The sequence below is a fragment of the Protopterus annectens genome, chromosome 8.part0, assembly GCF_019279795.1.
Source record: "Protopterus annectens isolate FY-2018-M chromosome 8.part0, PAN1.0, whole genome shotgun sequence".
Taxonomy (NCBI): domain Eukaryota; kingdom Metazoa; phylum Chordata; order Ceratodontiformes; family Protopteridae; genus Protopterus; species Protopterus annectens.
In genome coordinates this window covers 713,459,587-713,483,695 of record NC_056741.1, presented here as the reverse complement: position 1 = coordinate 713,483,695, position 24,109 = coordinate 713,459,587, and the positions used below count along the sequence as shown (strand labels likewise).

Sequence of the window (24,109 nt, the reverse complement as noted above, 5' to 3'; positions counted from 1 at the left end):
GTGGTGCTGCGGTAGTGTTGTCGCCTCACAGTAAGATGTTGTCCTGTTCGATTCTCAGCTAGAGCGTCTTCTGTGTGGAGACATGCATGAATGGGCGTACCCATACCTTCGTTGACGGTTGTGCGTCAGGGCTGGCAACTCGGCACGTAAAAATCTACTGCCAATCATTAGCGGACTGGAGTTCTGCTGTGGCGATCCCTAACCGGGAAAAAGCCGAACGACACAAGAAAAGTTGTACTGAATTCATTTACAGCATCGTCTAAGATTTTTAGGAAGTGGCTGTTAATAGATGGCAATGTAGTAATGAACATTTCTAGGTTAAACTTGGAAAAGGTGTGTGAGATGTCTAGTCAAACATCTGGAGATGATCATTAAGAGAGACTCAAATTGCACCTGTGGTGGAGTATTTGCTAGTGTGTGATACTAGGATCCAGTCTAATAGAGAATTTGATGTCTTGCTATAATGTGTGTGGCTATTAATTAGTTGGGTGAAACCATACAAATACATGCTAGATGTAGGGGAGTTAGAGTTTATGTCTAACCAACTGACATTTTCATCACCTAGTAATATTTTTTCTTGTGTAAATGTTATGGATGTGCAATGTAGGATATCTTCCAGTATAGCTGTATGGTTGCCAGGAGGGATATAAAAGGACAGTAAATACATACTTTTTTAAATTGTTTAATTTCAGGAAAGCGATAAGAAGCTCTGCTGAACTGAAGTTTGGTATTGGTTTTGTGTAAGAGGAAATTTACTAGGTATTGGTCATTACAGATGATATTACAGTGAGGAGGTATAACTTCAGAGTCGTTTATGCTGGGTTTAGGCCACGTTTCAGTTACAGCAAGAACATTAGGCTTGTATTAGGTAATCCAGGCATATAGTTCAGCAGTTTTATTTCTTATCCTTCTAACATTTATTGCAGCAAAGATTAGAACATCAGGGCTGGGGATTAGCTGTTATTGGGTTACAGAAGTCCATGTAATAGCATTACCTTTGTGTTCATTGTGATAGGTGGAGACAATATTAGGGTGCATATCTCCTAACAGAAAGATTTTGGTACATTGTGAAATTATGCATACTTTTTTTTTGGACAGGATTCTTGCACTTAATTTTATTTTTCTTGCACTTAATTTTACTTTGGTTTGAGTTGAAGTGTAATTAGTCAGCTTATATTTGTAATAAAGGTGAGGGACAATATTAAATGGATCTGGTGTAATCTGTGGAGATTTTAAAAAGGAAGTATGGACAGATGGTTGGGACAGAGTTGGGGAGAAGTTGCGAGATATTACTGAGTCATGGTAGGATGAAAGATGGCACAGTAAAAGGAGAATAATAGAGGATAAGGTGAAAAGTAGCATAATTAAGTACAGGAATATGTATTTTATTAGTGTCAGGTAGTGGTATCTTCTCTGGAATGTAAGGAATAGAGGGGTATTAAAGGCTCGAGTATAATGATGTAGTCAAAATAAGAAGAAATGAGGGTTTATTTGGGAAAAGAAAGAGATAAAATGTGGAACAGATACGTACTATTAGGGAGGGCTGTGATTATAAATGGAGCTAGTGCAAAGCAGTATGGGAAGGAGAAAGACAGTTGGGAAAGAGGACACTCCTGCCTTGTTCCTCTGTTCAGACACAACTTATGGGAGAGGAACCTTCTCACTTCATTTCTCCTCCAATCTCTCATATATCCTCCTAACCTTATTATTTTATCAGCAAATGCTTCCAGTGCCCTACTCATAAAATCCCACCATATTCTATCAAATGCTTTCTGTACAGCAAGACCCATCAACAACAAGGTATTTTCTTACATTCTGCTTCCCTCTGGATCACCACTGTCCTATTAATGGTATCAAATGTTTGCCTTCCCTCTACAAAACCACACAGATCCAATCCATATCTATCAATTTTGACAACACATTTGTCATTCTTTTACCAATTATAGACAAACACTTTATAATCGTGGTTTAACACTGAAATGGGCCTATATGAAGCTAGACTTAAATGGGTCTTTATCATCTTAAGGTATTACAGCCACCACAGCTTTTATTCACGATGCTGCTTCCCTTCCTTTTAAAATATTGTTAAACAAAATCTTCCAGATCTATCACTTTCTTCCCTCCTTGCTTCCAAACTTCCACTAGAATACCTTCTATTCCTGAAGACTTTCCTGCAAACTGGTTATAAATCACCATTTACATCTCATCTCCAACTATCTTAACTTAATTGTTGAGCGCCATTTATCTCCAACCTTGGCATATAAATATTTCCATTTGTACCTTTTTTGGATTTTCCCACTTCTCTGGTTTTTACAAATGTTTATAAAATTTCTGAAGTATCTCCAATACCTCTACAAGATCTTGGGTTATTTTGTGAGTTACAGGTTCCCCAAGTTTGACAACAACCCTTCTATTTCTGTTGCCCAAGTCGTTATGCCAAAGGTTTTGTGCTCTGGAGTTATCAAACAACAAGTGCTTAACAGCAATCTTTCTAAAATAGTTGTTTAACTGCAATGTTTCAAAACTAATGCATATTATCCATATTCTTCCTTATTTTATCTTTTTGCTCCACTTCTTGTACTGCAAGATTTCCGTTACTCTGTAATACATTTAACCATTGTCAAAACTCTAAACAATTCTTGTTACTTCTTAACTATATCGGTTTCTCTTGTTTCTACCCCATTTGTAAACTTCATTTTATCACACTCACTATAGCTGTAACTTTCCATCTTTCCTAATAACTACTGAATAACTTCCACTACCCATTCCTTAAATTCCCCTCTTTTTAATAGCAAGGTGTGGAAAGTACCAGTGTCTTATCTTTATTTTATTACCATGAAATTTTTATCTTGGCAATTATTTTGCATGATCTGAAATAATTATTGAATATGTGTCAAAGTTCTAAATTAAAAACAGGTTCCTGTGAACTATAATTTCTGTCTAGACTAGCCCAGTTACTGTACCTTGGGAATACGTACATTTTCTTAGAGTTCCTACTACTGAATTCACGTCTTCCATAACAAATACTTTGTAATATTTTTCGATAAAGTCCAAAAAAAATGAAAAACCTCTAAAACACAGAAAAGCGGAAAAGCGAGCAACAGTACACCAAAAGTAAAAGTAAACGTATTTTATTAATAACGTTTTCGCTACTGTTTAACAGCAGCTTCATCAGACAAAAGCCAAGAGCGCCAAGGCACTTTTTAAAGAAGAAACAGGTATGCAGTGTGATGTCATTTCCTATACAAATTAAGCACTGCAACCATCACACCTATACAAAAAAACACCACAAGTATTCAAATTAAAAACATCCAAAAGCACGTATATCACTTTTATGTTACAATGCACAATAGATACTAAAATATCTCCTCGCTCAAATAAAATGTGTAAACACAGATAATACTGCTAGAACTATGTATTCATGTGTCATTTTAAAATATTAAAGTTTATTAATAAAATCCATCTTGTGCTATTAAACAATAACACAAAAAAGGAATATGGAATTAAATTTAATACCCTAAAAGGTGTAAATCGTTGAACCTAATTCAAAACCTGCTCCTTGAACGAAGTGCTATTCGTGCAAGTAAGGGACAGTCACCCATATTTTAATTCATATGCCAAAAAGACAAGTAAGGCCTTAAAAAAGTCCATAATGTATAACGTAGGCTGTCCGTTTACTTCCTCCCCCCCCCTTTTTCGTGTGTATTTTTCTGTTAGTTGCTCAGTAGGGACTTTGATAGGGATTGATAGTTAGTTGTGATTTCTCACATAGTTCTATATTCTTGGGCTTTGCTTGATAGTTATTTGGTTACTATCTGTTATGTTTCCTATATACCCCTCTTCTTGTTTGGAGCGTTTGGGTTCCACCATGAGACCTAGGTAGATAGAGCTGATTGCATATCCATCTAATATATTTATATTGAGTTTATGTATTATTTATTATTTGTTACTGCTGTTTAAGGACTAGTGCAGAGTAGTGCATTCAACAGCAAGTGAAGTCTTAATATCTGCCACGATTGAGTGTGCTGCTATAGTGAGTTTTTGTCAAATGGTGTACTTTTGGTTTATTTATTTATTATTTTTTAACCTGTTTTACTGCTGATGTACACCTTAAGTGTATGTTACAGCTTGTAACACAATGCTTTCACTTCTATATATGTCAAAGTATTGTGTGTGTTATGTTACTTTAACATTATGTAAACCACCCTATGATGAATGCCTAGCAAGCTAGAGTGAGAGCCAACACAAACTGCTCTCTATACTGGATTTATGAGCTGCTGTAATATTAAGGTGCTTTGTTAGCAATCAAAATATATATAAATATATATATGCTGGTTCTTTTGAATGGATTTTCAAGCTGTTATGCTTTCAGGTTAGCGACTTTTATTGTTATATGGTTCTGTTTTCGTTTGTTTTCAGTTTGAGTTTTTATCGTGTTTACCTAATGTTGTCTTTTTTGCTTTCCTGGATACATCATGAACTAGAGTGTGATGTTTGTTTTATTTTAGATAACCCAACACTTTAAATAAGTTAAGTGCATTATGTGAACTTTATGTGTTTCTGCACGCTGCAGTATCTGAAGCGCTTGTTGCTCAGACTGTTTTCATTTTATGTTTGCACCTCAGCTGCATTAGAGTTGCTGTCATCCAAAGGTGTTTATATGTTAGTTGTTCGTATTAATCACCATATATAATGTTTTAATTATATGTATTTGTTTAGTGCAGATTTTAGCTTAGATATTGAATGTTAGTATATATGTCAGTAGTTTATATGACATTGTATTTTAGGCAATATATTTAATATTTTTTTAGCATTGCTTTGAGGCAACTGTTTGCAGCATTTTTCAGCATAGGCTTTTCATGTGTTAGATACGAGTTAATGACCTTGCTGTTTCATTGGATAATTTATGACCAATGGTTTTCGTTTCATTAGTTTTTAAATAAGTAGATTTCTCATTTTGTATAAAGTCTGATGAAGCCTACGTGGCGAAAGCGCTAACTACAATAAATTATTATCTTTTTACTTCGGTGTTTCGTTTTACTTGGATACTTGAAAGAGTTTATGACCTGTGTTCCTGAAGAGGACTTTTATTCCTGTGACGTGGTGAGAACTGATAACTGAAACCAGTTGAACTGCCATTAGGTACCCACACTTTTATGACTGTTTTGGTTTATGAACTTTTTTCCTGTGTGGGCACCGTGCTCTGTTTGCTGTGTGTGGCCTTTTTTTGCTTTGATATTATGGAAAGTGTTGACATTATCATAAGATGTCATTAATCTCACCTATCATATACAACAGCTGTTTTTTTTAGATGTCTATTTCCAGCTGTTGTGATGCATGCACTTACTAATGTTTGGTAGGTTGATCTTTTACATAGTTTTTTCCCCCTATCATCAACATTGGAACCTATGTCACATTTTACAATACTTTTTCTTATAACTCTTTCACACCTATACTGAGTGGAACTTCACACCTACTGACACCTACAGAAGCAGAGTTCCTGCCTGGAAAACCCTCACCTAAGCTAAAATTCTGAGAATGCCATTTTGCAACCTACCTGTAAACAAATGTTTATATCTCAAACACTGCAGAAGTTACAAAATAAGCTAAAATAGTAAATTTATTTAGCACACACTCCTCTTCACAATGGTGATATTAACATTTCAGCCAGATCTAATGGCAATTTTATATTGAACAAATAATCCAATAAGTGAAATGAACTATAATTATGCAAACAAGTAATAAAATCTCTGTACCTATAAGTAAATAGACCCCAACTATCAGCGTGTCATTTGCTCGCACTGATGTACTCTTCATTTTTTTGCAAAGCAATTTTGTAGTTGTCTTTCCATATTTCAGATATCTGCATGTTTATGAATGGTGTGCATATTTTTCTATTTAATTAGAAAATGTAAATATTTGCAAATCAGTGATAGATGGACAGCCACCATCAGTGCAAAGTTTTTTAGCAGTGTACCTTCTTTTATTTCATACCATGGTGTACGATACAAAAAAACATATGGCATATATCACCCATACACACCCACTCACACATACATTTCTGGAAGATAATTCACGTTTTCTCCAGTAGAAAATGCCCCAACTGTCTGTGCAGCCATGCCTGATTTCTGTGGTGACTTGACATGTAAAATGCTGTTCCACAATGTGCCTAGGCAGACAATGTCTGACATGTGCAAAATGCTGTTCCAAAATGTGCCTAGGTAGACAATGTCGGATACATTTACAGAAATATGTTGTTAATGCATACATGCATATTTTATTACAATACATGTATTAATATTTGAAAATTGCTACTAAAAAGACTGCTGGTATCATTACATACTGATGCAAAAACTGTCAATCTATTTACACGGTAGAACAAAATGCAAGGCCAAAAATCATGGGCAATCTGATAAATCGTACACGGCTGAGAAAAATCTACCCCCCCCCATACACACATTATATACATACATACACACACACACGCACATATGCACACAAATGAAAAAAAAATTCTTACGTACTGGCTGAGACTTAGAAATAATACAATAAAAATGAACATGCACATGTGTACTCGCACACAAACACACTCGGATTTATACATTTCATCTAAAATAATACTTAGCTGCTTTCTCTTGCAAAACTGGCAGAATGGGGGATAAAGAAGCATACATATCATAACTGGCCTGACAGAAAAAAGAGACGCACAGATGTCTCTAAGCTGATTGGCTGCGCAGCAAAAAATGGATGCCTGTGCTGTCTCAGGGGAGGTGCTTTTCATGCAAGTACAATGAAACACGTGGTTTTATTCTTTGAAGCATAGTCTGCGGGAACAGAAAAAAAAAAGAATGCATTTGGCTGAAGAACTGTGCTGGAGCATTTTAATCTTTAGCAGCAGGATCAACAAGACAGAGTGCATGTGTGGCTGTGCAGTGGAGCAGAATGATTTGGCAGGGTAACCAGATATGTAACTTGATTTCTAAATCAAAGGCATTTTTATTTTTTTCTATGGGAGCATAGGCTTTTTCAGTGGTAATCCACACATGAAATCAAAACATCTAGCCATACCTCTCAACCTGTTACAGCAAGAAATCTGGACAAAGGCACAAATAATGGGGGGGTCAAAGGCCTAAAAGTATGGACAATTTTAAAATATTGCTCTTACAAACTTAGAAGGTGGATAGAATAAAAGGTTATGCATTAGTATGAAGTTTCTGAAGGATATGAAGTATGAAACTCAAATGTATGCCATTATTTTCTGACTTCAGTCCTCAATCACTTGCCAGTGATTAGGCAGAAAACGACATATGAGAAACAGACCAAAAAATATGAGGCACAAATCTGGACATTCTGTGAAAAATCTGTACAGTTGAGAGGTTTACATCCAGCATCTCCGCTTTTGTATGTGTAGAGTAAGTATAAATACTTCAGTTTTTTGTATTTTGTGACAGTTTTATTGAAGACACCCCATGAACAACAGGAAAAAAAGTACTTGGCACTGTATGATGCTGCTCACAGTAGTGTGACAGGCATGAATGAGTTAATGAAAACCTTTAAAAAAAAAACACACACCCATAACCTGTTAACTTAATGCAAACACACACAACTATGTACATCTTCAAATAAGGAAGTTTAACCCTCCTTAGAGAAACATCTGTCCCAGACAAGCAACTGCAAACACAAGCTTAGTTAACCTAAAGTTGAGGTTATCCATGCTAAGACCCAGGTTACTTCCCTGTGCTTTTACTTTAACTGGTGTATGTTTTTTTTTTTTTTGTATCTTTGTTCCCCTCCCAGAAGTGAACACAACCTGCATGCTTTCAGAAAAGTTTAATTTTTAGTCTTAAAGAAACCAGTGTTTTGTCTTTCTTTTATTGCCCTATAATCAGCTTGCCTCCATGGAAACATAAGAGAAAACAAAATGTAGCCCTGATCTACAGTTGATAAAGGAAACTTTTTCATTATATTCAGTGTTCTCTTCAGTGTTCTTTTATTTCCTTTTAAAACTCTGTATTAGATTAAGCCAAAGGTCTCAATCCAGACATTCAGCTATGCAAAAGTAAGGAAAAACATATCAGCTCTACATATATTATGATCTGTGTACTTTTGTACCCTTTTCCCCTACCTCAACATTCCCAAATTGCAGCCTCTTGTATTAAACATGCATATGTCTAGCCTTTTTTTCTCTTTTTGCACTGTAATTGCTACATTACTTAATACTAAAAAAGCAGAAAGGAAAAAAGGCACGTCTACTTTAGTATCTATCACATACAACTAAAAATACTTTACTATAAAACCTGCAATTTATATCATGAGAAGTTTCATGGAAATATTAAGAACAGAAATTGTTTTACTTACTGTTACCTTTTTCCTTTCTCTAACTCTCCCCTCAATGTCCTTTCAAACATTACTGATATGAAGTGAGGCAAATGCTTTCCATTTCTTCACAAGTTTAACAAGGTCAACAAAAGTTTACTTTTGCCACTTTTTCTTGTACACCCGTATTTCCCAAATGCAATCGATGCTTTGCAGTCTCACATTTATTCACTAGTTTCTCTGTTGCTCGTTTTCTTCCTGTTCATCTCCATCTCCCAAGTCTAGACTCCAGTTCAATTCCAAGGTACTCAAGAATCTTCTAGTCAACTCTTATGCTTCTTCTCTGTCTCACAAACATTTTCCTTTGGAACAATGGAAAGATTTCACTTGCAAAGTCTCTATGTGTGCTTTGTATTTTCTCCTTAGCCTGTTATGTATAAAACAAATTTTGATCCTCCATGAAATATATTCTAAACACTAGATACAACAGCTTGAATCTTACACTTGCCTCTTGACATTCATTTTCCACAAACACTCTACTGTCTCCAAATTTTAATACCTTGCTCTTTTTGTATAGTTTTATCAGGATCAACTCTTTCTGCTGGTAGCTTTGCATCTTTAATAATACGGGTCTTGGCTGCTTTTTCAAGGCCAAGTTTGGATCATACACACAGTGTGCCCTTTCAATTAACAGTTCCTGCTGTGGAATACCAGTCCAGTTGCAATTAATGCAGTCTGTTCCTTCTAGTTTCTCTGGTACAGCAGAAAATCTCAAATTTTCCCTAATGGTTTGTTAACTATCTCTACCATTTTTGAAACATCTCTTCTTGAGCAGTGTCATACTTACCAGCCTTTTCTTCATTTCCATCTCTGAGTTTTGCAGTTTTATCAGCTCTTCTGAATTTGCTTAAAACGTCTTCCATTTTCCAGCCTTTTGCTATTTGAGTTGATATGCCTTTTCAGTGATTCATTTATTTTAATCAGCTCTGAGCACATTTGCCTTAATTCTTCCTCTAGATTACTGGAAGCCATGTCTTGCACAAAACTGGAGCTTGAACTGCTATTTTTGCTGAAGAGCTTCAGGATTCTTCCCAGTGTCCTCTCTTCACCTTTTCTAGTTGAGTTTCTTTTAGACTCTCTCAGTTTCTTCCTTCCTGACATTCAGGCAGTATACTTACTAGCCACTAACTAAATTTACTAAAAGTCACAGAACTCCTGGCCCTTGTCTTTCAGTTTATTTTTTCACACTAGGAGAGCTGAAGTTAAGGTGTTTAGCAGTGTGCAGGCATCTTGGAAAACCCAGTTCATATTCCCATTAACTGCTACTTGTTCTTTTTTTTTCTCTACTCCCCCTCCCGGAATTGAAAAACAGCTTGCATGCTTTCAGTAAACATTAACCGTTAGTATTAGGAAATTGTGCACCAGCTACTTTTAAAAAAATAACTACACTGTGCATTGTTATATTAAAGTCCAAAACCTGCTGGGTAGGCAACTACTTGTATAACTTATTTACTGCCCACAGTTTCAAACTTCATTTATTTTTCACTGAACTGTTTGTAACTGTGGCTTTAGTTGCAGTTAAAATTCCTGAAATAATATTAGATAAACAATGGCTATGACCTGGTCATAACGTGTCAGTGTGTCATCAATGACTTCATTCAATTGCTTTACCATCTTAAAGAATTTCAACAGACTATCACTGTAATAAACAAGCAGGAAAACACTAAGACTGTGAAGGCTGCACTGTAGCAAGCAAAAACACAGTCTCTGGTTCAAGAAATTGAACTTAATTGTGCTATTATTTATGCAGGTAAGGATGAATCAAGGTAGTCCTCTGAGAAAGGACGGGTCCACTTCCCATACAATCTGGACAGAATTAATAACAGATCCTTCTACCCTGCATGACTTATTTGACAAGCAGTGTAAATACTGTTAACATTTACCGAGTCAAACTGGATCCTTGCAATACTCCCCATTAACATGGTGATAACTCTCTGGGGAATTTGGCCTGGTCAAAATTTGCTGGGACCAACCCACAGTGTAAAAAAACAAATTACAACAGGTGCAAAGATATTCTAATACGATTTCATGATCATCTGTACCAAATGCAACCATGGGATTAAGTAGGATCAAAAAAAAAAAAAAAAAGATTTCAATATGATTTCTTGCCAAAGGAATGTCACCACCCTCACAAAGGTGGTCTCCGTGTAGTGCCCCGAGAGAAAAACTAACAGACATGAATCAAGAAAGTCATGAACTTCAAAACTAAAATACAGTTGTTCTAAAACTGCTTTCTTAATAACGTTCCAGAAAGGGAACATTAGACAACTGGAAACTTTCAAGAATATGTGAGGCTAACAAGCCAGTACAGTATTTCAATCCAAAAGTCTCTGCAGTACAGTGAATAGTTGGGCCCACAGAATCCATGAAAGATTTAATTAGCCCAGCAGGGTCTGCATTCAATATATACCAAACTGGTTAGGCAACTAAAACAATATTCATGATCTCATGAAATTCTCTACAATGGGTCATAATAATTCACATCTGGATTACTCATGAAATCAAAAGACATCATGTGTGGAAAGATTATCTCACTTTATTTTGCAACTACCCTCTATGAATATGAGCAAAATGAAGCCCCCTAGCATTTTATTTGAACATTTTATTAAAGTTACTGGAAGTTAAATTATGGAAATATAAAAAGAAAACTTTCAAGTCTGATCTTTTTACGGAAGAGGGGAGGCATTTAAAACAGCTTAGAGAACTAAGTAAATCTTATCTATTTCTGGAAGATGACAAAGAGGGAAAACACTGTTTTATGGATAAAGTGTTTCACCAGAACACACACACACACACACACACACACACACACACACACACACACACACACCTTTGGTAAATACTAACAATACATACATTTTTGTTTTTTTCTTTCAAAACAGTACAACCAAGAACTGCTGGATTTATTACAGAAAGGGTATGCTTGTGTTTTTTTGCCCCCAAAACAAAGTTATTAAATTCTGAATGTCCAGCACATCGAGTTATTTATGCTTTGCCAAAAATTCACAAATCTGTAATTAATCTCCCCTGGTTAATGCACAGTTTCTAGTATTCCTAGACAGCATACAATTTCCTTTTTATTCACAAGTCCTTCTTACCTGAGAAATACTGCTATTTGGTTGAAAAACGGGGGATGGTGGCTTGGCAATCAGACTATTTCTGGGTTAGTGTTGATGCATACAATTTGTACACTTCTGTCTAATACTAATATGTGATACATGCTTGGTTCTTTGGCTTTGGGGAAAGGCCCCACATCTATTTTTTTATATTAAGGCCATTTCACTTCTGTTTGAAACATAATTATTTCTATATGACAGAGAATTTTATCCGTAGTTGATGGCTACTGGGGGGTATCTCTCTCGACACAATACTTAATTTATTGACAGCTGTACTCTCACTCGAGCTAATCTCAGCTGCAGCCATTTACGTGTGCAGCTACCCAAGCTCTCAACTTCACTCTCTTGTACTTAACTGCATATCACTGTTTTGTATATTTAATTATTCTTGTTATTATGTGAATCTCACTGTAATTGCTTTGATTAGTTTATCTTGCATCATAACTGTATACAACGGATTTGTACCTTCTATGCATTTTCATTTCTTGTTACACATTTAATCTCATTGTACTTGCCTTTGGTACAGCACTACTTTTTTAATCTACCCCAGGCTGAGAATGGAATTGGTCACAAGTGATCCAAGCTCTACCCCAGTAAACACATTCAAATAAAATAATAAATAAAAACAAGACTATATAAAGTGAAGACTCAAACAAATCCCACCAGCAGTGATGAATACCACAGACAAAAGATTGATTTTTTAAGCGTTTTCATTCTTTAATTTCATTAGAACTTCATCAGAAAAAATCTTTACTGAATCGATACCATGTAATAACCCACCAAAAAGGTTAACTGAGCCAATCACACCAAAAGAAACTTGCAATGGCTTACATCACACAAACAAAATTAAAGGAACATACGCCGCGGTGGTGGTGCTGTAGTAGCGTTGTCGCTTCACAGTAAGACGCTGTCCGGTTCCATTCTCAGCAAATACGTCTTCTGTGTGGAGACATGCATGAATGGGCATACCTTCGTTGAAGGTTGTGCGTCAGGGCTGGTAACTCGGCATGTAAAAATCAACTACCAATCATTAGCGGACCGGAGTTGCACTGTGGCGACCCCTAACCGGGAAAAGCCGAAAGACAACAGCAACAACACTAAATATTAATATACACAGACTGTCAACTAATAAACATGAAATAAAAAAAAATAATTAAAATTTGAATTTAAATGTTAATTAAATATTCAGGTATACTTGCGCTGCAGCAACAAACATTTAATATTAATAGATTCATCAAGGTCAGGCTTCTGATTAGCACCAAGTCTGATCTGCCAGTCTGTTTCTTTGCATTCAAGCATAGTTTTAAAGTCACCAATGGCACCAGTACTGTTAAATGAATCCAGTACTGCCAAAGTAAACTTTTTAAAGCTTGTACAAGACACAGCATGCTTGGCCAAAGCATTTGAAAAGTCTTTTTTAATGGCCAAACAATGTTCATAAATTCTTCTGTTGAGTGTTGTCATAGTTTTGCCTATATAAAAACTCTTTGACATAAATCACATTTAGCAGTGTACACAACACAGTTGGAGCGAGAGTCAAATCTTGTGGCTCTTTATTTTGGGCCAAACAAAGATTTTTGATTCAGTAAAGATTTTTTTCTAGTAAAAATTATAAACAAAAATACCACGAGTTGGTTAAAGACTACGAACAAAAAAAGCCAGTTCATAAAAATAAAATCAGAAACTAGTTCGCAGTCACCCCAGGCAGTCAGCAAACAAATAGCATAAAAGGCAATCCACGTCTCTTCAGACCCTGGTTCCTAGGATATCAATTCCAAATAATATATGAATCCACTCTCGATTTAAAACACAAAGTAGCAATTTTATTCATGTACACAGTTGGCAAGCGCTTTCGCTATCAAGCTTCATCAAGCCTATAACAGTCAAATCTAAAATGAGGCTTATATAAAAAATTCAAAATGTGCCAATCAACACAATTAATTAATTAGTGAAATAGCCCCTTAAAGGCATCAACTTCATAAAACATTTCGTGAATCAACAAAAATTGATCAAATGCATTTTAAAATTCAACTATATATATATATATATATATATATATATATATATATATATATACACACATAAAAAAACAACTATATATGCATATATATAAAAAAAGCACATATATCGCTTACTTAAAAACATATATATATATATATATATATATATATATATACTGCATAAATATATCATCATAGAAGGTCACGGGTCCTATTCATCAGAAATCACACTATATCTATTTTCTGTCTCTCCTATTTTTAAGAGCAGGTCTAAGGGGAACCCTGTCATTGAGACCTGGGGGGATGTGTGCTTGTGTTTTTATAATCCATTTTGTCTCAGCATCTTCAGTATAATTCCTGACATCACCTCCTCTCATACTAGGTGCATTCACATGCAACACTGAAAACAGAAACCTATGCGTACTATCATTCTGTGCTCTCTTATTCTTTCTTTCAACATCCTATCAGTTTTGCCAATATAAAATGATTGGCAGGATACACAGGTAGCAATATATACTACATGTCTAGTACTGCAGTTAGCGTTAATTTTGATAGGAAACACCTGTCCAGTGTTAGGATGTACAAAGACATTAATATCAATAGTTGCACTTGTGACAAGGTCGTGTGCCTTCAAAACTTAAATCATTTCCATCTTGTTTATTATTCGTAAAACACAATAACCTATGCAGGTTCTTTTTATTCTTATAAACAAAACACGGTTGTTCACCTGTATATCTCTTGACCTCGGGATCCAAAGTCAATAAATCCCAATGCTTAATAATGACATTTGTGATACTATGCACATCCTGTGTATAAAACAAAGTTAACCTCTGCTGGTTCTTATTACTATCATTGTTAACCAGGGTCCCTTCAGAATTCATTCTATAAACTTGCAGCCCTGTCTCCGAGAATATAGGGCATGCCCTTCCTTGCCTATGGTCCCTTACTTGAATAAACGCTCTCAATTTCTACAGGTCTGTAATTCCTATCACTAAACCTAACAGCTAAATCACCCAATTCTTTCTCAAATTCTTCTGGGCATGGGTTCAATCTTGAAACCCTAATCCCCTGCCCTTTAAGGATGTTAGAAAAAATATGACTTGGGTGCATACTGTCTCTATGTAAAAGCATATTCTTATAGCAAGACTTTCTATGCACCCCTGTATTAAAGTCACCATTCGGTAACCGCCATATATTCACATCTAAAAAAGAGATGTTCTGATTGAAATAGTTCATAGAAAATTTTAAATAAGGAGTAAGCATATTGACTTGTTCCTCAAACACTAGTAAATCACTCAAGCAGCCATCCCACAGAAAAAACAAGTCATCCACGAAGCGTCTATAAAACAAGACATGTCTCCGAAATAAATCAAGACAACATAATCTTTCTTCTTCCCATAAGGCCATAACCAGATTGGCGTAGCTATTGGCACAAGAAGTGCCCATAGCTATGCCATCTTTTTGGGCAATGAAATCATTATTAAACAAAAATATGTTACTTTCCAGAATGATTTCCAGCAAAGTGCAAAGAAAGTCCACCCTAGTAGGTAATAAGTTAGAGTGTACACTCAAATAATGCTCTCAATGCCTTTACCATTCGGAAAATTGGTAAACAATGAATTCACATCCATCGTGACCAATAGCAAACTTGAGTCACGACCACGGTTCCCAACTACTACATAAAAATCTAACAAAAATTCCTTTGAGTCTGAGTATAAACTTATTAACGTTGACATATAGTCTTAAGATTTTTTCTATATACACAAATAAATGCTCAGTCACCCATCCTCGACCAGAAACTATCGGTCTCATTGGTGGTTTAAAGGAATCTTTGTGAACCTTGGGCAAACCATGAATAGTTGGAATAGTAGGATTCTCTATGAAAAAATAACTAAATAACTGATAATCAATTATACCCAACTTGTACATGTCCTCAAGTCACTATAAACTCTAGATATAACATGCTGGACATCCAAAATTGTAATAAATTTATAATACCGTGTATCTTTACAACTGTGTACATGAATAAAATTGCTACTTTGTGTTTTAAATTGAGAGTGGATTCATATATTATTTGGAATTGATATCCTAGGAACCAGGGTCTGAAGAGACGTGGACTGCCTTTTGTGCTATTTGTTTGCTGACTGCCTGGGGTGACTGTGAACTAGTTTCTGATTTTATTTTATGAAAAGATTTTTTTCTGATGAAGTTCTAATGAAATTAAAGAACGGAAGTGCTTAAAAATCAATATTTTGTCTGTGGATATTCATCATTGCTGTTGGAGTTTGAGTCTTCAGTTTTTAGTTTCAAGTTGGTGGTGCACCCTTTTTAAGATTATATAAACATTACCTGGGTTTTGGGAAGAATCAACTCTTTGAGTTATCCAACATTGTTTTACAAAAAAAATGAAGTCTTTTATAACATCTACTTAGATGACTGCATCTAGGAGCAATCAACAAGACCTCAGGGATTTTTGTCCAGTCTCTATAACAATTCAATGGGCCTTAAGTTCACAAAAGATACAGTACTAATTTCATAAAAGTTTTGAATGCTATCCTGATTGGAAGTGTGGACAATGTTCTAGAAAGCAAGCTTTACAGGAAACAAAAGGCAATTAATAGCATGCCCTACTACAAGTGACTAGACATCATCCAGCTTTCCCCACAGATGCTCTGCTATATGTCCCCTCCCCCCTCACTCCCAATGTGTAGAATAAAGTATTAATTCACAAAATCCACAAAAACTGACAGGGCAAAAAAGAAGCGTAAAGACGATAGAGTGGACTATTGAAGAAAAAAAAAAGAAATTATGTACTGTTACTATTATACAAGAAGCCCAGAATTTCCGGACAGAAGATATACAAAAAGATTAAGAGATAAATTAGAAGAAAGAAAAATACTTTCACAAAGAAAAACTGTCAAAAGCTTCAAAGGCAAATTTGGGGTCATTAATACAACAGATTCTTGAAAAATATTATATATACCAAGATACCTTGGCAGTTTTGGAAAAAAAAAGTGGAAAAATATAAATTATAAAATCTAAAGAATTTTGAAAGGCATAAAAAGGAAATACGGACATGGGAAACAGATCTCATATTGTACAATGTTTATGTAAACGAGAAAGCCAAATTAATTGATAAAAAAAGCAGCTCCAAAAATATTTGAAGAAAAATATAGGTAAAGGCACCCAGATATGGAATATTTCACAATACAAAAAATAAGATCACAAAAAAAGTACACACAACAGAAGATTAGTAAATTAAAAGTTATGTACTCAACATAACTAGGCATCTGTGCTGTCCATTTTATTCTTCCTCAATATATGGGTTTGGATCTGATCCTTGGATCCAAATTGGCCACATATTCAAAACTTCAGATCCAAGTCTTATGCTTCTCCCTCTACCCACAATGCACTATTATATCCCCATTACTTCAGATCGAGCTTGTTGCCATACAACCCTATAATTAAACAGAGACGGGTATAACTGATAGAGAAAGTAAAGGCTCAAATCTGAAACTGTAGGTTCCAAATAAAGTCCAATAGGTCTCTCCAGAAAAAAATAGATGGGGGATGGATTGGAGGGAAGTTGTGGAAGAATGAAAATGGACAACACTGATGCCCACTTATGGTGAGTATATAACTTTTAAATCTGATGTTGTCCTTTTCATTCTTCCTCAATGTATGGGACAGAGTCCTCAGCTACATTGATGTTGGGTGGCCCTCATAGATATTCCGGAGTACCACCGAACCAACAGAACCTCTTGTTTCTAGAAATAATATCCAATTTGTAATGAGTAACAAAGGTAGGAGCATTGGACCATTTAGCTGCAATGCAAATATCATCAACAGATGTTCTTGACCAAAAAAATAGATAAAGCAGTCGTGGATCTGGTTGAATGAGCCTTGGGAGGTTAGTTAGGGTCATGCCTTGTTGAGAATAAATCCAAAAAAATACAGTCTATAATCCATTTCACAAGAGTGACTTTAGAGACTGGACAACCTAGTTTGTTTGGTGAAAAAGAGACAGAGTTGATCTGACTTTCTAATGTGTTTTGTTCTATGAAGACAAAAATGTAACTGTCTAGGTACATCAAGGAGATGCAATATGTACTCTCTTTTATTTGAAAAACTTGGAAAGAAGACTGGTAAGTGAATAGAATGGTTAATATTATTTTCAGAAGCCACTTTATGTAAAAAGAACCCTATCTTTATGAAAAATTATGTACGGTGTTTCCAAAGAAAGAGCCTAGAGTTCAGATATTCTCTTTGCAGAAGTAAAGGCTACTAAAGACTGTTTTCCAAGAAAGGAATTTTAAATCAGTTTTAGCTGAAAGTTTTGAAAGTTCAAAAGGTTTCCAAGTAAGACCTTGTAGCACAACGTCAGATCCCAAGGTGGTGAGGGATCCTTTATCGGAGGTCTTAGAATAAAAAATACCTTTCAGAAAAGCCTTGTATAATTTGGACGAAGCTAGTGAATAACTTCTTGTCCCCTGTGTGAAAATGAGAACTTGGCAGTTGGACGTTTAATTGTAGGAAAACTTGTTCCTTCTTCAAAAAGAGTTTTTAAAAATTGAAGAATTGCAGAAACTGGAGCACTGAAAGGATCAAAGTCATTACTCAAAGCCCAAAGGAAAAATCTTTTCCATTTGCTCTTGTATACTTTTTTGCAGATTCTTTTTGCGAAGCCAAAATAATGTCACATACAGGGGGAGACAGCCTGGGCTGTCCAACTATTAATGGAAGTGAAGAAACCATTTGGTTAGGTTGAAGGCCTGTATGTTGGGATACTGGATCCCTGATGGCAGAGACAGGAGATTCAGAGCAGGCTCCAGTTTCCATGGGGCATAACGGAGGTGAGACTGTAGAAAGCTGAACCATACTTATTGGGGCCAGAAAAGGGCAATGATTATTACTGAGCTCTTCTGCCAGCTTGCTTTCTGAATAAAATTGGGAATCAAGGGGAGGGGGGGATAAGCATAAAGCAGACCTGAGGGCCAAGCATAGACTAGATCACCTCTCAGTGACCCCCTCTGAGGGGGGATAAGACAAATACCTGCTGCATTTGTTGTGGGGAGTTGCAAAATGGTTGCAGCAAGGTTGGCCCTAATGACAGATCACTTCTGCCACAAAATGATTGAGAGACCACTTGTAAGGTATCAAAATGGACCTGCTTAGTTTGTCCACTAGTACGCTGGTTTTCCCCAGAATGTGCGTAGCAATTAGAAAGTGGTATGATAAGATTGCCCATTTCCACACACTCATGGCCTCTCTGCAGAGATGATGAGACAGAGTTCCTCCTTGTTTGTTGGTGATCCAGACTACAGAATGTTGTCAGTCTGAAATGCAATAGTCCCTAGAGGGAGAATGTTTTGAAATGCTTGCAATGCAATTAGGACTGCTCTCATCTCTAGAACGCTGACATGCAGATTGGTCTCTTGGGGGGACCACATGCCTTGGACCATTCTTCCCAAGAAATGCCCCTCCCACCCCAGGTAAGAAGCATCTGTGGTCACTGTGGCCATTGGAAGAGGTAGAACAAATGCCCGGCCCAGATGAACACCATCTGATTGCATCCACCACTGGATGTGTCGCTTGCAAATTGGAGTAACCTTGACTGAAAAAGATATGGGTTGATGCAGAATGGAGTACTGCACAGCTGAAGTCCAATGGAGAACACACAAAGAAACGTGTCAAAGGCTGCTGCAATGAAACCTAGTGCTTGAAGCACTGATCTTGCTGGAGGAGATGGTAGGGAAAGAAAAAGATGAATCTGACTTCTGATGGTGGAAATGCAATGAGGAGGTAATGATGCTACCTGTGTTGTCATATCCAGAAGTATACCAATGAACTCCAGGCTCTGGACAGGCTTAAGTTTGATTTGGAGCAGTTTATTGTTATACCCAATGACTTGCATATCTGGAGAAAATAGTCCCTGGCATACAGAAGGAGATGCATGGAAGAGGTGGTGAGGAGCCAGTCATCTAGGTATGAAAACACTTGGAATCTTTTTAGTTTCAAGTGAGCTGCCACCACTGCCATACATTTGGTAAACACCCTGACGGTTGTGGTGAGTCCAAAGGGCAGGACTTTGAATTGGTAATGAAGGGCCCCCAAGCTGAAAGCACAAGTGTCTTTTGGAGCATCTGTCAATTTTGATAGGATAGTAAACATCCTGAAGATATCTTGAGCACATCCAATTGTTCTTGTGCAGAAAAGGTAGGATGGACTGTACCATGACCATTTGGAACTTTGACTTCTTCACATACTGGCTTAAATCCAAAATGGGCCTGAGGTCTCCTGTTTTTTTGTGCCCTAAAAAAAAGTGTGAATAAGTTCCGAACCCTGTTTGGCCTGGTGGGACCTTTTGGGCAACTCTTTTCTAACAGTATTTGGATTTCTTGTGCTGCTGCCTTCCTTCGACTGGGTGGAACATCTCAAAGCATCTTTCTTTTGGAGGGAGGGGATAGGAAAAATGATATGTAATAACCTCTGGATATTTTTTTTCAGAAGTCTGTTTTATTTATTTCAGAGATAATTCACCAACAAATTTACAACAGTCCAATGTACAAAGTGGGTACATACAAACAAAATGAATACAATCATATCTGACATGAGACCATACAGATAATTTACCAGCAAGGTTACAATGAACAAGGAAAGGGAACATAAGCAACAGTACTGTTGATAGCTTTGCATTTAAAAAAAAATGTAGTATGACTTGATATAAAGATTTTTGACCCACAACTATATACAATATTTACAACTGCTATGATGAAATATCTTGTAGAGCAGGGAGTTTTACATGTTCTATATAGTTAATACGAAACTGCAGAATCTACCCTGCTTATTTTATTATTATGTACTCAGGGGACATAAGGTAGTGATTACTATAAGCTAATGTCTGTAATATCTACAAAGAGTATTATTCCTTAAGAATGTGGTCAATGAGAAAACCCCAAAACTTCTGGTAGTAAGAATGTTTTTTTACTATTTCTTGTTATCATTTTTTGGGAGGTGATATATTTGAGACCCACTTTTCTGTATCCCTCCCATGCTAATTTGGATCTATCTAACCAGTTTTGAATGATATACAGTTTCATTAACATGAAAAGAGTGATAAGAATGTGGAAATTCTGCTTGGGTATTATATCTGTGGTAATGTGAAGGAATGCATTCATTCTGAATATCATTCATATCATTATATATAGGATATACATAGATATATATATATATATATATATATATATATATACACATACATACATACATATATATATATATATATATATATATATATATGAATAAAACTCAAACCAAGACCAAAAAGGGTATCTATTGACGCAACCCAAGCACAGATGGAAGGAACATCAAATAAGTTCAAAAGATGTGTAGCAGCAAAATTCAGTTAAAACAGGAATAAATCCAATATCAAACGATAATCCATAAACAAATTTATTAACAAATGTGAGCGCTTTCGCGGTCCTGCCGCTTCTTCAGACGAAACAAAAACAAATGCCAAAATTCATTTAAATACAAATTTTAAAAAACATCACTTCCTGTCTTAGTGAAGTCACATCCTTAGAGACATCACTTCCTGTCTTAGTGAAGTCACATCCTTAACAAAACTAACTAATACAATCACAAAATAAATCATAAACAGCAAGTAAAAAGACATAGCAGAAATTACCTAATAGGTCTAGCTTTCAATGATGGTCTCAATGGGACACAGTCATTGAGACCTCTATCGTGATGTGCTGCTAACCGGAGAATCCACTTGGTCTCTGCAGCTTCAGTATAATTAACTAAATCACCGCCCCTCAAACTGACGGGCTGAACATGCAGGACCTGAAATAAAAAAGTATGGTTAGCAAATAAAAGCATGTGTTTCGCTATAGCACTGCAGGGATCAGATCTAGCATAGCAATATAGATGATCCCTGACCCGTTCACTGAGGGACCCATTAGATTTACCTACATAAAACATAAAGCAGGACTGACAGCAAGCTACATAGACTATGTTGCGAGTGTTACAATCAGAATGACACCTGATCTCCCATAGCCTACCATCATTAGGATTGCGAAAATATCTAGATGTATCTATGTGGATACATTGAGGGCACGAACCACATTTCTTGGTACCATAATCAAAGATCTGAACACCCAGACTATCCCCTGTGGTTAAATTAGGAAAGACATAGCGTGGACAATTGCCTACAATAGCTTGGGTATCCCTACCTAAAGTTAAAATATTCCAATTATCAAATATAGCCTTCTGAACCAGGGGCATATTCTTAGCAAAAGGCAATACAATCAGTATTTGTTGTGCATCTCCCGATTGCTTATGAGGAGGATGACTGCGATGATAGTTGGAATAATACGGTCTACCAACGTTAGATCTAAGTCTAGTACCATCTTTACAGATAGAATTAATTTGATCGAGGCAATAGCCCCTGTTTTGAAACTGACTCTTTAAATTGAGTAGCTCAGATTGAAACAGTGTATCCTCTGAGCAAAGTCGCGAGACTCGAAGTGCCTGTCCTTTGATAATGTTGCCAAATATCCCAGGATAATGCATACTGTCAGAAGACAAGTATGAAGCTGTGTAACAGGGTTTCCTAAAGACTTTTGTTTTAAAAGCCCCACCTTCCCTGTAGACTGTGACATCTAAATAGTTAATCACTGCCACTGAGTGTTCTATAGAGAACTTCAGAAATCCATCCAAGCTATTAATGTAGTCAAAAAACTGTAAAAGAGAGTCACTAGTGCCACGCCAAAGGAGAAAGAGGTCATCCACAAATCGTCTGTAAAAGACGATGTGTGGACAAGTCAAGATGACCTCTCTCTCCCATGCCACCATGACAAGATTGGCGTAGGAATTGGCACAACTAGTGCCCAGAGCACCGCCGGTGGATTGCTTGTAAACCTTGTCAAGGAAAATAAAAAAGTTATTCTCTAGCACTGTTTCAAGAAGTAAACCCAAAAAATCAGCTTATGTTATTGATGAAGTTTCATATAACAGTTTCCTAACCAATTCAACACCACTATTATTTGGTATGCACGTAAACAACGATGTGACATCCATGGTCACTAATTCTAAGTCATCCACGGTGCCATATCCATTAACAAATTCAAACAAATCACATAAAAAATGGCCAGTGTCTTTCAAGACATACTTGCGATGCCAATACCAACTTAAGCTTAGAATCTAAGTAGACAGAGATTGGCTCAGTGAGCCATCCCTCCCCCGCCACAATAGGTCTAAAAGGGGGTTTTTGGCATCTTTGTGAATCTTTGGAAGGACATTAATACGAGGTATCAGTGGAAATTCAACCAGGAAAAAATCATACAGTTCATCAGTTATAATACCAAGAGATTTACATTCAGATAGCATATTATGTATGTTACTGAGAAAGGTTTCAACATCAGTAAAAGAAACCATTTCATATGCATTAGTTTCGAGCATGGCTAACATAGACTCTATGTAAAATGATCTGTCCATCACTACAACACGACCGCCTTTATCCGCAGGTCGTACAATAATGTCACTGTTCTTTTTTAAAAGAAGAAAAAGCTTCAAATTCTGAGGCATTCAAATTATCAAATGTGTCTAACACCTCAGACTTAAAGTCACGATATAGATCATTTTCGACACCTTTTAAAAACAATTCCAAATTTGACCGTAGATGTGGATTCATAAGACTTTTCTTTCTGAAAACATGCTCACCTGTGTGCAAATTGTCCTTATACAAAAGTTTCAAGTTTATCTTCCTGACAAATAGTCTAATGGCAAGCAGAAAGTCACTAATATCAAGCTTCCTACTAGGAATAAAAGATAACCCCTTGTTGAGGACAGAGACTTCAACTGCAGAAAGAGTATAGCTGGAAATATTCCAGACTAATGAGGTAAGCCCCACCTCTGTGTGTGCAGTGGATAATGAGGTTCTACATTCGATTCCCGTCGTTTGGCGCCTCTCCTCGGCTCTTGATCCAGTGATCTCTTCCTGCCCGTGCGAATTGGAAGTGGGGCAGTCGGAAAATCCTGCGCATCATTGGTACGTAGTTTGTCCAATTGAATCTTGCGTCATTGCATCTTTGAGTTTTATTCATCTTGGATTTTTGATGGAAGGGATGGCAGTTAATGGCGTACTGGATACCAATGTTGAACAGGCCCGGTTTGGATCTGTAGGTCCGCTACAGGACATACTACAAGACGTTGCTAATCCTCTTCTGATTTCAGATGACTTTTTATTATCAGATTCAGAGGAGGTTAATGTTGACAATGAAATCCTTGTCAGGCAAATTAAGAGAGACATTGAGAACAACCTCTTTAAGTTTAAGCGACTTCAATGCCAGCGATATCATTTAGAAGCAAGCCTTCACTGTAAAGTGGTTCCTAGGGGGCTTCGCATTCTAAATATGCCTACTTATGGTAATACGTTCCCTAAGTTATTGATAAAATGGCAAAGGATAAAACTGCAGGCAAGTGCAGAATACATGCAACTTATAATAGATTTCTTTAAGCCTAAGAAACTGAGTTGCTTGACAGTATTGGCGAACAACAAAAACAGCTAGTGCGTTTTATTGGCAGTGATGCTACTGATATATTTCTACATGAACT

The 24,109-nt window shown here is 36.4% G+C and overlaps 1 protein-coding gene across 3 annotated transcripts in view; it reads left to right on the top strand.

Moving 5' to 3' along the window:
* DAP3 (death associated protein 3) overlaps positions 1 to 24,109 on the top strand; it is a 1,113,059-nt gene that overhangs the window by 686,519 nt on the left and 402,431 nt on the right. The gene's annotated exons all lie outside the window — the stretch shown is intronic.